This window comes from Triturus cristatus, chromosome 1_2 (assembly GCF_964204655.1).
Source record: "Triturus cristatus chromosome 1_2, aTriCri1.1, whole genome shotgun sequence".
Lineage (NCBI taxonomy): Eukaryota > Metazoa > Chordata > Amphibia > Caudata > Salamandridae > Triturus > Triturus cristatus.
Window position 1 is genome coordinate 459,045,783 of NC_140580.1, and position 17,816 is coordinate 459,063,598.

Sequence of the window (17,816 nt, forward strand, 5' to 3'; positions counted from 1 at the left end):
TGATCCATTGTACAGCATAAAATTCTAGAAAACTGTGGATTTTATGGCCAAAATATTCCTCAGGTATAATCCCCATTTGTCTTTTTCCCAAAAAGCCTACAAACCCCAAAGTCAAGCCCATACTGACCAATCAATTTCCATAGGCCCGTTTTAGGGTGGTACAGCCGATGTGTTCAATAACTTTTGGTTTTAAAAGTACTTGCTGTTTCCATGCTGTCTAGTAGTTTTCAGGCAACAACAAAAATGTCAAGGTGATTCATCTTTCTTCTGAAGAGAGATGAAGTTTTGTCTAGTGGCATTTTTGACTCATAATGAAGCGCAGAGGGTTAATGTGCCTGCTGCAAAGAACGTATACCATGCAGATCACACAACGGTATTCCTCACTGTTTTGTGTAACATTTGCTATAGAATGCTTTATACACATACGATTCATTGCCTCTGAGTAACCAGTGCTCAATTGAATCCAGTGGTTGTCTTTAGGTTCCACCCCCACTCATTTCTGGTGACCGTCACTTATTTTTCCTCATCGCACATTTACCTAGAGAAAGAGAGGAATAAATAAACACACAAAGGGGAAGAAAGAGGAAAAGGAAAATAGAAAAAAAGCCACAGAGGGAGAAAGCAGGAAACTGCAAAAGTGAGATAAAGGTGCAGTGTGTGACTGGTAGTGGATCAAAAGCATGACAGATTACAAAACAATGTATTTGGAAAACTAACATTTAATATTACTGGCTTTGGGCATTTGAGCAGAGCTCTGGACACCAGCACCTATTTTGTTGTTTTTTTACACAAATTAACCGCATCGCTGCTCATGACGGAACCACTCCGTCATGAGCCACGGGCGCCGTGTGCTCATGACGGAGTGGTTCCGTCATGCTGCAGCCGTTGGCGGCCGCTCCGCCCACGCGGCGCTGATTCCCCGCCTGTGCGGGCGAATAGCACGAGTGGGCGGAGTCGTGACGGAACCACTCCGTCATGAGCACAGCGCGCCCGTGGCTCATGACGGAGTGGTTCCGTCACGAGCATGGCGGCGCCGCGCTGCCCCCAAACCCCCCCCAGCGCAGCGGCAAAATTTGTGCCCCGGCGAAGGGGTTAAGCACTGTGTATAATATGTGTGTGATGCAAAGTGCTCTGACACCCTATGGTTCGTATGAGTAGCACTATAAAACAAAATAAAGGCATGCAAGAAAGGGACTGTGGAGATTTGAGTGACACTATGGCAGGTGGTAGTGAGGGAGTCCGTGGAGATGGAGGTTATTGGGGGTTGGGGTGCCAAAAAAGATTGTCATACCAGTCACCCTTAACTCTAAAGCTGGCCCTGCAAGCACCTAGTGTGTTTCCTACCCATAAAGCCTCATATTCAGAGGGCACATAGAATAGTTGAACTGCTGTGACAGTGGCTTTGAGAAAGGAAGCAGTCTGTCAAGCCTGCATTTTTTTTGTGGAAACATAGAAAAGATGTATATGCAAATGACATCAAATGAAATAGAGTCCTCAAAATAACATTTAAATGGCTTTTCACATTGGATAAACAATGGGAAATAGAGACTGCAAAATATGTGACGGGCTCCTCAAACAGTGCACAGTTATTGACAGTGGTGGCAAGGTCTTGATCGCCAGTCCATTTTGTTGCCCTCGTTCTAGTGGTGGTACAAAAGGGGGTGGTGATGGACGGAGCATCAGAACCAATCAAACACTCACACCCAGTCAGCAGATCTGGGTTTGATCCATCACCGTTCTTTGGCCCACTCTGCCACCCCAGTTCAGACATGGCCATATGCAAATCAGTCTGACCCTGTGCCTCATGGGAACAGTCCAGCCCGAACTGCCAAGCCATGCCTTCCCTGGACCGGAAACAAGCTTCCTAGGACCGGTTTCTGGCATTTCAGCCGTTGTCAGCCAGGCTTGCTTGAATCCAGTGGCAAAGTGAGCAAGGGACTCACGTCTGAGCATACCCTGCCAACTTATGGCGAACAAAGCGGTACAAAAGGGGGTGGTGATGGACGGAGCATCAGAACCAATCAAACACTCACACCCAGTCAGCAGATCTGGGTTTGATCCATCACCGTTCTTTGGCCCACTCTGCCACCCCAGTTCAGACATGGCCATATGCAAATCAGTCTGACCCTGTGCCTCATGGGAACAGTCCAGCCCGAACTGCCAAGCCATGCCTTCCCTGGACCGGAAACAAGCTTCCTAGGACCGGTTTCTGGCATTTCAGCCGTTGTCAGCCAGGCTTGCTTGAATCCAGTGGCAAAGTGAGCAAGGGACTCACGTCTGAGCATACCCTGCCAACTTATGGCGAACAAAGCGGTACAAAAGGGGGTGGTGATGGACGGAGCATCAGAACCAATCAAACACTCACACCCAGTCAGCAGATCTGGGTTTGATCCATCACCGTTCTTTGGCCCACTCTGCCACCCCAGTTCAGACATGGCCATATGCAAATCAGTCTGACCCTGTGCCTCATGGGAACAGTCCAGCCCGAACTGCCAAGCCATGCCTTCCCTGGACCGGAAACAAGCTTCCTAGGACCGGTTTCTGGCATTTCAGCCGTTGTCAGCCAGGCTTGCTTGAATCCAGTGGCAAAGTGAGCAAGGGACTCACGTCTGAGCATACCCTGCCAACTTATGGCGAACAAAGCGGTACAAAAGGGGGTGGTGATGGACGGAGCATCAGAACCAATCAAACACTCACACCCAGTCAGCAGATCTGGGTTTGATCCATCACCGTTCTTTGGCCCACTCTGCCACCCCAGTTCAGACATGGCCATATGCAAATCAGTCTGACCCTGTGCCTCATGGGAACAGTCCAGCCCGAACTGCCAAGCCATGCCTTCCCTGGACCGGAAACAAGCTTCCTAGGACCGGTTTCTGGCATTTCAGCCGTTGTCAGCCAGGCTTGCTTGAATCCAGTGGCAAAGTGAGCAAGGGACTCACGTCTGAGCATACCCTGCCAACTTATGGCGAACAAAGCGGTACAAAAGGGGGTGGTGATGGACGGAGCATCAGAACCAATCAAACACTCACACCCAGTCAGCAGATCTGGGTTTGATCCATCACCGTTCTTTGGCCCACTCTGCCACCCCAGTTCAGACATGGCCATATGCAAATCAGTCTGACCCTGTGCCTCATGGGAACAGTCCAGCCCGAACTGCCAAGCCATGCCTTCCCTGGACCGGAAACAAGCTTCCTAGGACCGGTTTCTGGCATTTCAGCCGTTGTCAGCCAGGCTTGCTTGAATCCAGTGGCAAAGTGAGCAAGGGACTCACGTCTGAGCATACCCTGCCAACTTATGGCGAACAAAGCGGTACAAAAGGGGGTGGTGATGGACGGAGCATCAGAACCAATCAAACACTCACACCCAGTCAGCAGATCTGGGTTTGATCCATCACCGTTCTTTGGCCCACTCTGCCACCCCAGTTCAGACATGGCCATGTGCAAATCAGTCTGACCCTGTGCCTCATGGGAACAGTCCAGCCCGAACTGCCAAGCCATGCCTTCCCTGGACCGGAAACAAGCTTCCTAGGACCGGTTTCTGGCATTTCAGCCGTTGTCAGCCAGGCTTGCTTGAATCCAGTGGCAAAGTGAGCAAGGGACTCACGTCTGAGCATACCCTGCCAACTTATGGCGAACAAAGCGGTACAAAAGGGGGTGGTGATGGACGGAGCATCAGAACCAATCAAACACTCACACCCAGTCAGCAGATCTGGGTTTGATCCATCACCGTTCTTTGGCCCACTCTGCCACCCCAGTTCAGACATGGCCATATGCAAATCAGTCTGACCCTGTGCCTCATGGGAACAGTCCAGCCCGAACTGCCAAGCCATGCCTTCCCTGGACCGGAAACAAGCTTCCTAGGACCGGTTTCTGGCATTTCAGCCGTTGTCAGCCAGGCTTGCTTGAATCCAGTGGCAAAGTGAGCAAGGGACTCACGTCTGAGCATACCCTGCCAACTTATGGCGAACAAAGCGGTACAAAAGGGGGTGGTGATGGACGGAGCATCAGAACCAATCAAACACTCACACCCAGTCAGCAGATCTGGGTTTGATCCATCACCGTTCTTTGGCCCACTCTGCCACCCCAGTTCAGACATGGCCATATGCAAATCAGTCTGACCCTGTGCCTCATGGGAACAGTCCAGCCCGAACTGCCAAGCCATGCCTTCCCTGGACCGGAAACAAGCTTCCTAGGACCGGTTTCTGGCATTTCAGCCGTTGTCAGCCAGGCTTGCTTGAATCCAGTGGCAAAGTGAGCAAGGGACTCACGTCTGAGCATACCCTGCCAACTCATGGCGAACAAAGCGGTACAAAAGGGGGTGGTGATGGACGGAGCATCAGAACCAATCAAACACTCACACCCAGTCAGCAGATCTGGGTTTGATCCATCACCGTTCTTTGGCCCACTCTGCCACCCCAGTTCAGACATGGCCATATGCAAATCAGTCTGACCCTGTGCCTCATGGGAACAGTCCAGCCCGAACTGCCAAGCCATGCCTTCCCTAGACCGGAAACAAGCTTCCTAGGACCGGTTTCTGGCATTTCAGACGTTGTCAGCCAGGCTTGCTTGAATCCAGTGGCAAAGTGAGCAAGGGACTCACGTCTGAGCATACCCTGCCAACTGGGGCATGTATGTATGACATTGTTCTGCATTCTGTCCATCAATTGTTGTTTTTGCATTTGTCACCCCGAGTGGGAAGGGTATGCCCAGACGTGGGTCCCTTGCTCTCCATGCCACTGGAAATCAAGCAAGCCTGGCTGAAGACGGCTGAAATGCCAGAAACCGGTCCTAGGATGCTTGTTTCCAGTCCAGGGAGGACCTGGCTTGGCAGTTCGGGCTGGACTGTTCCCATGAGGCACAGGGTCAAGACTGATTTGCATATGGCTGGGTTCAAACTGGAACGGCATGGTGAGCAAAAAAACGATGGATTTAGGCCCAGATCTCTGTACTGGGGTGAATGTATGACATTGTTCTGCATTCTGTCCATCAATTGTTGTTTTTGCATTTGTCACCCCGAGTGGGAAGGGTATGCCCAGACGTGGGTCCCTTGCTCTCCATGCCACTGGAAATCAAGCAAGCCTGGCTGAAGACGGCTGAAATGCCAGAAACCGGTCCTAGGATGCTTGTTTCCAGTCCAGGGAGGACCTGGCTTGGCAGTTCGGGCTGGACTGTTCCCATGAGGCACAGGGTCAAGACTGATTTGCATATGGCTGGGTTCAAACTGGAACGGCATGGTGAGCAAAAAAACGATGGATTTAGGCCCAGATCTCTGTACTGGGGTGAATGTATGACATTGTTCTGCATTCTGTCCATCAATTGTTGTTTTTGCTCGTTCTAGTGGTGCCTGCTGCAAATTTCACATTTCACTCCCCACATTGTGGTAAAGTGCTGCTCAAATTCGACTTTGATGCTAGGAGCACTGTGAAGGGATGATCTGCAATATTTCTACAGATTCAGAACCCCTAAAGTCTCCCCTATTAGCACATAAGGTAGGGTTCCTGTAGATATAAGACAAGTACTTATAAAATATGTTTTTGTAAGTCCTGGTGCTGGAAAAATGGCCCAAGTCATTTTTCGCATTGCGAATCCCCTGTTACATAGGTCAACATGGTAGGAAGTTATTTATTAATTTGTTCTTGATTGGAAAAGGCTAGAAATGTCATGCAAAGACTTCCAAGAATGGTAGTAATAAATCCAACAATATTATATTGTTGAATTTATCCTATAGTGTACATACAAGAAGTTATAAGACTTTCCTGTTTGTAAGTCCAAAATCAGCCAGTGGTCTGCCCTGATTGGTCAGCGTTAAGTGGATTAGCAGGCTGCCTTGTAGAAGTGATAAAGAGTCCCTGGGGTTGACCAGCTCTGCTGGGAGGGCAGTGTGCTGTTCCATAGGAATGGCAGGCCAGGGGGAGGAGTCGTAAACTATGTTCTTCAAAGAGGAGAGCAGAGACCAGTGTCATTTACAACTCTGAACTTACCACCTCAGGTAGATGATAGAATTAAGGAAGGTATGAGCAGATGCAGGGGAGAGAGTCTAAGTAAATTAGCCATCCTAGGGTGTGTTTAGCCAGCTCTTACTTCCTTGCTGGAAAATCAGCCATTACGGATTTGGAAGATTTGATGCACTCTGAGACAGAATAATGCCAAACTCTACAGGATGTGGTCATATCTTTGAGGAGTTACCCTGCTCCCATTGGTCAGAAGTGACCTCCTGCCTGACCCAGAGAACTTGGAATAAGTATCTGAGAGGGGCAGAGCCCTCCAGATCTGCTGCTTGAAACTTACTGAAGCAAGAAGTGCCCTGTTGAGAAGTTTTGCTGTGCAAAGATTTCTAAGGCCTGACCTCTGAAGACTGCACCATCTGAAAACTACAACCCTGTGGAATATCTTGCTGAAATAGAACTAAAGAGTGGACTCCCTGAAAGCTACAGGTTAAAAGAGCTCATCTGGAACATCACCAACTAAATCTACACCTTGGAGAACCATCAGTGGATTTGGAAGGGTTTTGTACCAGTGGATAGTGGGAACTGAAGTCCTCAACTTTCAAGGACCATCGTTGAGCTTCCAGACCCTTGGAGTGAGTTTGAGACTTTGGGACTCGTTGAGGAACTTCAGGAAGAAGTTCAAGAAGTTTAGAGAACTTAGGAGCAACTTTGAAAAAAAGCTCCATAAACGGACCGACTCAACCTGGCCAGCCAGGCCGCCTGCCTTCAACCGCAAGCCGGCCTAGCCAACCAGGTTTGTCCCGCTAAAAGCTCCATGGGTCCAACTTCCAGAGTTTGACCGGGACTAGAAGAAAATTGAAGCCGGCGAACCCTCACCGGATCCGGCTACATGAGGAGCATTGAGAGACCCCGCGAGAAAAAGCTCCAGAAAAGTTTCTACGTCCGCTCGTAGAAAAGGTGACCGGGAGCAACCGCAAGAGCCAAGCCGCCTGCCTTCCACCGCGTGCCGGCCTGGATTCCTGGGTTGTCCTGCTGAAGCGATTTTGAGATATGTTCTAAGTCCGCTCCAGGGAAGTTGACCGGGACCTCGTCACAAGTCAATCCGGCGAACCCTCACCAAATCCAGACTGGCTGGGAGCTTCGAGTGGCCTAGAGGAGAAAAGCTCCAGAACATTTTCTAAGTGTGAAGGTAGAAACTGAGACCGGGACCTGCCGCAAGCTGTAGCCGCCCAGGGCTCCATCGCGGTCGGCCTGAAACTTTGACTTTGCCCCTGTCTATCGCGAGCAGGTATCACAATATGGTGCTATAATCTTCTAAGTGCTATATTTTAATAAATCTTTGAAAATTCATATCTCTGGTTCCCTACATTGGATTTTTGTCGTTTTGGTGTCATTTTAAAGATGCAAATATTTCCTAGTTTTATAAATTGGTGTTGGATTTTTATTATGTGTTGTGTCTTAATTATTTACTGAAATGGTGTTTTTGAATGCTTTACATGCCTGTCTTTGAAGTTAAGCCTGTCTGCTCGCAGCAACGTTACCAAGGGTTGAGCATAGGAAAACTTTTCTAAGACCTATGCTGAGTCCTATCATGTGTTAGTGGCCTTATTGCCAGTGGCAGACCTACATTTGCCCCACCAATAACCCACTTTTCAACAGTTATGTTACATACATGTTAGTTTATGTTAATCAGACACACCAGGATTTTGCTGCTTCGGTTGGCAAATTTGCAGTAAATAAAAGCAACATTTGTAGCCCGAAACCTCAAATTGCTGTAAATTTGCAGTTGGCAGAAAATGTGCTAGCACAAAATAATTGCATGGTCTGTGCTCTGTCACTGCTACAGACTATGATATGTCACAATCTGTAACCTTGCAGAGTCTCCAGCAGCACAGCACCTGAACTGGAAGATGTCTCATGCCACACAGTGCAGATTGCAATGTGAAACCTCTGGTCTCTCTGGCATCAGACACTCTGCCTTCCCTGCAGTGCACAGGGCAGAAGGGGTTGTGGGGGTGACACTGGTGCAGGGGTGAGGGGCAGAAGAGACTCGAGGGTGGAGTCCGAAATTAGTCAGTGGAGGAAGTGAGTAAGAGAGGAGTCACTGTGCAGAAGGGGGCTCAGCCGCGGCCTGTGCAGGTAAGAGCTGTGGGGCCGGGTTGTGGGGGATTCGACAGATGACCACGAGGGACAATTAGATAAATGGTTAATTTTCCCTCTTGGTCGTCTGTCGAAATCCTCCCTCCACCCGGCCCCACCGCTCTTACCGCTCTTACCTGCACGGGCTGCGGCTGAGGGGGCTGGATGGTGTAGAGAAGACATGTGGGGAGGTCAGGGGTGACAGGACACAGGAGAGGGAGAGGGAGGGGGGCTATGGTGGGAGAGGAGTGACAAAGTAGAGTGGATTGTGGGGGTCAGGACTGAGGATTATAGGCATGCAGAGTTCTAAAGGGGCACACTAAAAGGTTAGCGACGGGCCACCGGTTAAGTGCAAAGGAGGGGGCTTTGTGCATTTGCAAGGAAGGCAACACTGTGCTGCCTGCTAGTTTGTTGCTCACTCTCCAGTGTTTAATTTGAAAAATAATAAGTGCCAGGGCCCTGACAAGGAGGTCACTGCAGCTTGCACCACCCTTCGCCCCTGTCATCGCTGCCAAAAAGCTACGAACCATCTCTCTAACCTGAACGTGCTGCAGTTCAGATTTTTCCAGGTCCCCAAAGCTAAAGGAATGACAGGAGAGGCAGGTATTATGAATTTTTAATGTATATTGTATTCATAAACAACCGTTGTTCTGCTCATCTCTAAATTAGATGAGCAGCACCACCATGTGACAGACTGTCATAATTGCAGGGTTGACAATTAAGTGTGGGTGCCCAGCACCGGAAACCAATTAAGTACCAGTGCTGAGCACCAGAAACCATCCGCTCAAATTAAGCACTGCCACTCTCCTTTCATTGGCTTAGTGGCAACATAATGCCAATGAACAGAGGATTAGCCTCTTTTTATAAACTCCAATTTTGAGGGCACATTTGTAAACATCGCTGGATTTTTATAAGAGGATCCAGTTCGTGTTTTTTTGTTTGTTTTTTGTAAATCTCAAAATCGCAATATTCTGGAGGATCTGGTTAATGGGATTTTTATTGCACAAACTGTCACCCTAAAACAATATCCTGGGCTCAAATTCCTCCCATGACCAACTTGTGTAATCCAAGTCACATCTTGTTATTCAATAGTGTCTCCTTCTCCTGGAGAAATCAATTTGAAAGCACCTTCGTTCTAGTAACTCGGTTCAGGATGAGTGCTATACAAACTACGTCATTTATCAAGGGTTTACTAGGCAATAATGTTGGTCCGCATAAAACAACATGCATACAGTCCATATGCCAAACCTCATTCTTGGTTCACTCATGCCATTGTCATCAGGGTAATGGAGTTTTGAACGCTTTCATTAAAATTCATGTTTAGAAAAAATTACTGTTAAAAAATATCCCTCAAAACGAAACACTAATGTTAAGAAAATAACCTTTTTTAATTTAGATTTTATATAATTTTAAAGACTCTTTATCGTATTTTTGCAAGGACTTTTTATGGCCGAACTCAGTTTAAGGCTCTTAAAGACAACCCAATACACTGGCTTTGTTCCGGCTCGGTTCTCTCTATTCACGTGAGCCTACCTACCCTAGCTTGAAACGCGTCATCGCATCCATTCATTGTGAGGAGGCATTTTGCGCTAAACAAATAGTACGAAATAGAGCTTTCCACTGTCACTTACTTTCTTTCTGATGCAAAGTGCACCACCTGCTGGAGAAATGTATGTAGTAGTGTTCATTGTAGCCGAACTGGACTAATCTGGCAATTTACTTGAAGATATTTGAATCTGAGCCTGTTTAGAGGATAGATTGATCTTCTAACCATTACCATAAAGACCAGGGGGCATATTATCAAGCACGGCGTTAAAATTATCGCCGCTTTAGAGGCAGAAAACTGCCGCTAAAGCGGCGATAATTTTAACGCCCTTTCTTGATAATATGCCCCTAGATGAGTTAAAACGTTTCTGGGCCACCAGAGTTTAGCTGTTGGGAGAGTAGTTGTACTTTTTTATTACTGAGTGGAAAATACACCCTACTTTGCTTCCTTAGTGTAGCGAGGCACGGCACCTTGGGCTTGTTACGTGCTCTGAACCAGGGTTCGGATTGGTAACGCGGCACCCGGGAAATGGCCGAAGGGCCGGTCGCATAGGTCTAGCTGTGGGCTGCTTTTTTGGGGCCTGGGGGCTGTCTGTGCTGTTAGGTTGCCGCCAGCGGCCCAGTGGGTGCCCGAGTGGCCTTTCTGAAGGCAGATGGGCGGAGGTATCACTCTCTTTCTCTCGCTGGGCGGCCCATTAATGTATGGTGATTGAGCGGGGGCAGGGGCCTGCGCATAGGTGTTCTCACTTGCATCCATGTGTGGCTCAGCAGTGTTAACAAATCTGTGCCATTTTTTTGTATCTAAGTGCAGTTAATAAAACATGCTCCCCACCCCTTCTTTTCAAAACTTCACTGAAGCAGTGTTTTGCGAAAAGGCTATACGCAAATGTGGGCCACTTTTTTTTGGTGTGCCCGGGCCAATGTTTGGCCCCAATCCAACCCTGCTGTGAACTGGTGAGATTGCCTTGGCAGCTCACACCCATTTTGCCTGTTCAGAAAAAGATGTAAGCATTTGTGTAGCGAGGGCACAACTGTGAAGTCATGGGCCCCAGGCCCACCTACTATGTAATGAGTAACACAGACACCGTAAGTGGGGTCCTAAAACTGGCCACGGGCACGTGCACTCGGGCACTTATATTGACAGGGTCACCTGACCGGTGACACCTGTGCTGGATGGGTGTTGGGAGGATGTATGCAAGTCCTCAAGGGAGTGGCTGGTAACTAGTACATGCTGGAACACTAGAATGTGTCCAGCACAACACTACAACAACTTACCTAGCAAGCCAGGTGCTTTTTGTAGAGCTTGCACATGTTATTTGGCTCCCTGCTGAGAAATTTATCTTAAATCATGTAGCTATCACTTTCATTCGATGTCCTAAAGTGCCGCCTGCTGGGCAGAGGCGCAGAGTCTTGCAGGCAAATTCAGTGGTCGAAGTGAGGAAAAAAAGTAGAGGAACTGTGGGCGAGAATTACCTGAAGATTGGGTCAATGGAAGGAGTCAGAGGTGTGGTCAGAAAGAGCAAAACATCCCAATTTTTAGTATTTGTTTGGCATTTGATTGACCAGTTACACCTTATTAAAATATTTAATTCAACAAATGGATACACATGTTTGGTTAAGGTTTAATATGAGTTATTGACATTAAAATATATTCACAAAGTGGGATACGTTTCCAATCACAGAATGTCCCAAATATGCTTAAAAGTGGAATCACAAGCGATTTGTAACCGAACCATGCAGTTTTTGTCACCAGCACTTCTCCCTTTTTCCACAACAGCAGTTCAAACATGAATGGCAAAATATCCTATTTTGCAAATGTTCTCGACATAACTATGGCTGTGACATATTTGCCACATAATACATCATCTACTGCATAATCTGGAGATTATAACTAAAAAATATTTGCAGCTCAAACGGATCAGAAGTTGCTAAAAAAAATGTGACTTGTGTTACTGTGAATTTGGGGGACTTTTGCAAATGTTGACTGGTCACCTTTCTCCCTGCTGCATTTGTATGCTACATTGGTACTAATAAGGCAACATGTTTGCGGAGACTGTTAGTATGTGTAAAAATTTCAAAATGATAAAGTATCAGAAAATGTACCTCGTTATGATGCAGCCTTTTTTTGCTGCATAATTTAGTCAACACTGCAACATAATTTTGCTCCCCGTTGCTGCATAATTCAAGCTCTCCCAAAGCAGGCAGCACATATTAAAAGTACTTCTGCGTGAAGCAGAGAGACCATGAAATTTGCAAAACTTGGTTGGTGTGCATGCAAAATGTGCATTGCGGATCCCTGGTGAGTTGCACTACTACTACTGAACCAAGGACAATGGAGGTAGCAGTGGGAGAAGTGGACTGGCCTCAAGGGTCTTGTGACCTCAATGATAAAGTCACTTTTGTTCTAGGGTGTGCTGCGCTGTAGGCCCGCCCGCAAGACTGGAAGTGAACTTCAGTATGGATTGTGGTGGACGGGCCTCCAAGGTAACTCACACATGCCACCACTGGGGTCCACCTAGTCGTGCTAACACACCAGGCTTCTAAGGTCTAACCTGGCCTTCTAAGGTCTAGCATGGGAATGTGCTCCCTCAGGACAGTAGTCTGGTTGACTGGTCATAAAGACTGAACCTGGTTAACACGTTCCAAAGTCGGCAGCCCTGGACATAGTGCAACATCTTCTCCCCCACTGAACACCATACTGGCCCACTAAGAGAAACTCACACTGCCTTCAGCTACAACCCAATTGTGCCCCGCTAAAGCCACCATTCAAATTATGCACTAGACAAGAGCCTAATAACATCCTGGAAAAAGCAAACACTCATAGAGAATGCAAGATTAAGTAAAGCATGTGAAATGTAGGCAAGAACAACATGGTTATCTTATCGCTTTTACACTCATTATTCAGAAATCAATGAGTGTTTTTGCCTGAAAAATAAAGGATAGGGTTACAGGACCCGGAAGGAACCTGATTCAGTGTCCATGCTTATATCCTTACAAAACATAAGCAGTATGGTTTAAAAAGACCACATCCCTGAACACATTTTATAAACCAAAAAAAAGGAAAACCGCTGATAAGGATCACATTAAACGTTTGCTACTCCACGCATCAACCAGGTATTGGAGTACCTCCAGGAATTATGCACTTCCCCACCCTGGGAAAACAATGCTGTTGAAAGAAAGACGAGAAAACAAAAGTAACTCTTCACTGGCAAACTCCATAAAATGGCGCTAATGTGTTTGGGTGTAAATAAAATCAATCTGGCCAATTTGTGACCACTCTGTCTTGCTTTACTTAGTTATTTATTTTTCGAATTTTGAATCTTTTTTTTCTCTCTGTCCCAAGACAGCACATGGGAATAGAAAAATTTCAGTAAAAGACAACATTTCCAGCAAAAGTGTTTCTATCTTTTTTGGATCCATTTCACAGGGGAGTGAGTGACAGAAAGGAGACGAAAGAGCGGGTAAGAGCCGTTTCTTGAAGTCATGGTTTTCATTCAGCAAGTGAGGAGGAACGAGACAGAAAGAGAGGGAATAAGAGGAGGAAAGAGTGGAGCAGCTGCCAGTGGCAGAGCAGGAGAAGTGGACCCTGTCCGTGTCTTCTCTGGGCAAAAAGGAAGAGAAAGAGTAATTTTCCTTCTCTGCCCACGGTGCCTGTCCCCGAACAACTACGAATGCCCACCCTTAGTTATGGGCCTTGGCTATTTCTGCTGTTCTGGGACGCATTTTTTAAATAAAAAAGTAGGGGAATGGATTCCTTGAAAAGTAGGGGGACACTGTGCCCTGCCTATCCTGCCCACTTTGACCACTGGGCAAATTCAACAGGCAGTTTGTTGCGAGTCGGAGTTGGGTAGGTGCTTGGGGTCCACGGTGTTTGAGATAGTCTTTGTGTGACGTATTGTTTGTAAACATGTTTCAACGAGTTTGCTTTTTAAGTTTTCTTTTTTTGACAGAGGGGTTAGGGCTGTGGTAATACAGAACCCACACAGTGAATGCACTGCTGGTAAAAAGCTGCCATACAAGGAATTAAGACTGTGACATGAAGCCCTCTCAAGCTCTTCTTTAGGACTGGAGCTGCTAGCCTACAGCTTTCACACAAACCTCTGTGACAGGTGCATTAACTCACTGTGGTTTCACACTTGGGGGCATATTTGGTGGCACAGGGCACGCAGACACCAATGGGGACACAGATTGGGATTGCGGGCAGTGCAGCAAGTTACCTTGCTGCGCTGCCCTGAGCCACAGAGAAAGGGCAGGAATCGGTGCTTAATTTGAGCCGGTGGTTTCCAGTGCTCAGCACTGGCACTTAATTGTCAACACCGGCACATGTGACAGTCTGCCACAAGGTAGAGCTGTCTAGGTAATTTAGAGATGACCCAAACAACAGTTAATTATTAATTTAATATACATTAAAAATGACTATTACCTACCGCCTAAGCTATTCTTATAGCTGTGGGGGCCTGAAATAGTCCGAACTGTCATACTGTAGGAGTGTGATGGTTAGTAGTTGTCTTGTTACTGTCATTGGCAGCATGGCAGAGACAATGTGTGGTGCAAGCTGCAGTGGCCTCCTGATGAGAGCCCTGGCACTTATTTTTTTTTAACAAACTAAGCACTGGCAGGAATGCACTGTATTTATCCACTACAGTGCATTCCTGTCCTTTCCCCCTGTGCTGGTGCCATTTCAGCAGTCTAGCGCCAACGTAGGCACCATTGCACCAGGCCCGTAATGCCCATAGGGCTCAAAGGGCTTCAGTCCCCCCATCGTGTGTGTCAGCCTGGGCTGAGACAGATTTCGGGGCACACAAACTGTTTTTGAGCTTATCACAGCAGCACCCGAATACTTCACAGGTCTTTAAAATACCATTAACATGTGAACGAGGCTTTGTTGTTTTTACAACCCTTTATCTCCACTCTGCCTATTGCTGGAAGAATTAGCCCCCCCCCCCCGAAATTTTTAGTACCCCTCCCTCCGAAATTTGGCTCCAGTTGCACCTCTGCCTTGCACCATGGTGGAAAGGTGCCTGAATTACTGGCAGGATTTTTCTTCTGCAGGAAGGGGCACCCTCCTGCACAAAAATAATCCATGAAGGTGTTTTCCTCTTTCTATGTGCGCTACATTCTGCATCCTGATCGACAAACTTCGAGATGGACAAACTCTTTCGCTCAACTCATTCTTGACATTCCTAAGTGGGACTTGGTTTCAAAGCATTTGAGAGACCTGCATTGGGTACCTGTCAAGAAATACATTCACTTTAAAGTCCTCCATACAATCCATTGAGCTGGTTACAAACGCGGACACAAACATCTTCTAAACAAGGTAGTACATTAACATCTGGCCAGAAACCTCAGGTCTGTGTCAGCCTTGTTTGGCAAAGAGCTGAGGTTTTAGAGAGCCAGACAGTGTGGATGGTCCATTACAATTTTGTTAGGTATAGAATTGAATCATCTTCCTCTGGGATTAAAGTCCATTATAAATTATCTTTTATTCAACAAAGCCCCTAATCTTGCTTATTTTTACCTCATTATGTTAACTATGTAGTACCTTGCCCTATAGTTTCTTTGATCAGTGGGCCCTGGGGAACAAGTCTGCCCCAGCCCTGGAGAACAAGTCTGCCCCGTCCGGACCCAGGACCCCTGGCTCTCCAACCCACAAAATCATCATTTACTCATCTGCAAGGGTGCCTGTATTAAAAGCGGTTTGTTATTGTGCAGGAAGGGGCATCCTTCCGAAAGCCTTCAGGTTTGTGTACACAACAGCTGCGCCCATACCCTTGATCCCAAAGCTCCAAACCTATCATGCAAGACCTGCACTTTCTGCCTTCAGCCACCAGCCCCCTCACTTTAGAGGGGGCAAAAGGGGAAAGAGGCATATGCCTCTTTCTTTTTAACTGTTGGTCACTGGTTTGTCACAAGCTGGATGTCTTCTCCCTGATTCAGGAGAATAGCCCTGACATCCTGTTTTTGACAGAAACCTGGCTACACAAGGGCTCTGAGTCCTTTATCCTTAGGATAATAACACTTCATCCAGCAAGACCGCGAAAACAAAGGAGGTGGGGCCATCACCATTATCCTCAAAGACAACTTTAACTGCATTTTCACCTCTCCACTCTACAAGACTGGGAAAGCCTCTCCTTTTCCATCTCCCTTAACCCAACTTTCACCTACACTGGGGTCAGACTTTGCAGGCCAAACACCCCCCTCCCCCCATTTCCTCAACCCACCCCCGGAGACAATCGCGGATATGGCCCTGAATACACCCAACTTCTGCCTGTTGGGAGACTTCAACAGTCATGCTGAGTACAGCACATTGGACACTGCCAGCAGCTTTCTCCAGGATCTTACCTGTCTACAATTTCGAACAAAAGAGCAAGGGTCGTACCCATGAGAAAGGGCACACCATCGACTTGGTTTTTAGCATCGCCACAATCTGCAGGTTCTGCAACCCATCCCAGTAATTTGGTCAGATCACTACCTGATCGCCATCACCTTGTACCTTCCCTCCCCACCCAGTGCCCCTCCATGACCTAAGATGAAGGACCACTGCTAGTCCAAACTCGATAATGAACTCTGGACGTCCAATCTCAGTAAAACCAATCTTGACTTGGGGAAACATATATCTAGGGCAAATTCTAAGTTCCTTAACTGGATTAGTAATTCTCCGGACCAAGTCCTCCCAGCAAAGAGGGGCTCATAGCAAATGAAAAAATCCCTGCCGTTCTCCCCTCATCTGTTAACACTCGAGAAAGAGTGCAAAAAGCTAGAAAGGAAATAGAGGAAACATTACGATGAACTGAATAAGCAAGAATACAAGGAAGCAATCAGGCTCTACCATTCTGAAATCATAGCCTACATGGAGAAAACAGGAGAGTGCTCATGACTGGTTTGGTTGGCCCTGGGGCTGACCAAACAGTCAGTGCCCATAACATTGGGATAGCCACTCCTCAACCCGCCCCCAACCAAACCCTTCTTCTGCTTTCTCGCAGTGCGAGAAGCAGAAACATGAAATTATATTTATACCATTTTATGTTTCTGCTTCTCGCACTGCGAGAAAGCAGTGGGACAACGCTCCTCCGCCCACATGGAGGAGCCACCCCGACCTCATCAATAATCACAGTATTGGTTTCACTCCTTTGCCTCTGAATAGGCAAGGTAGGCAAAAATGTATTCAGGCATTAATGATCATGGATTGAATATATAATCGTTTAAACAACCAGACCAAGAGCTGTTTGTATTGTCATAGCCTTTCATGCTCGTTGATTGCCAACCCGGTGAGTGTCTTCTTTAATAAAGCTGAAATACTCATCTTTAGTGGCATGACTTCTCCATTTTATTTTTTGCAGTTTTATATAGTGCTAACTCGGACCAAGGGCATTGGGGCGCTTTACATGAGCACTAGGTTATATTACACAAGATCAGATTCATTATTATTTTTTTAGGCACGGTAAAATTTGCTGAAAATCACTTGGTGTTGAGACGATGTAGCCATTGTCACATAAGGGTTTTGGTGGCACAAGGCAAAACATATTTTGGGGGCACATTTTTCGAACAATTCTGATTTTTATTACCCATTATTTGTGAATTCGAGCTCTATGTTGCCTTAAAATACTGAATATAAGTTAAATGTTAAGATACAAAAATACACAGAGGTGAGCTAGAGAGAAAGTTTACTTTCTCAGAGGGACCATTGAAAGGAGGGGGCCCTGGGCTATTCTGCACTTTGCCCATGTCTCAAAATATCTCTTGGTCACTCTTGGGACTCACACCTGGTTTCACAGTTCCAAAGTTAGTAACTCTGGCTGTTAGGCCACATCTTATACTTGTTGTTCAGTCTTTTAGCCTTCTTCATTAGAATATCTGCCAAACTTCTAGCATAGTCCACAACCAAGGGGTCCTCTTTGATTCCAACCTACTGTTTAAACCACAAGTTAGCAAACTGACTTTATCTTGTTTTCTTAGGCATGTTCAGAGAGGGCACAAAAATAAATGAACATTCTGTGAGTGTAAATGGAACTAGTTTGCATAGGTAAAGATTTTCCTAGAAATCAAGCTTATGTCTTATCATTCTAGCTTGTTCCATGCCACAATATCGCATGTAAAATATCAACTTGAAGATATAGCGTGAACATAATATTGACTACAGAAATGTTATCAAGGTAAATGTTTATTTGCTAGTATTAACTGATGA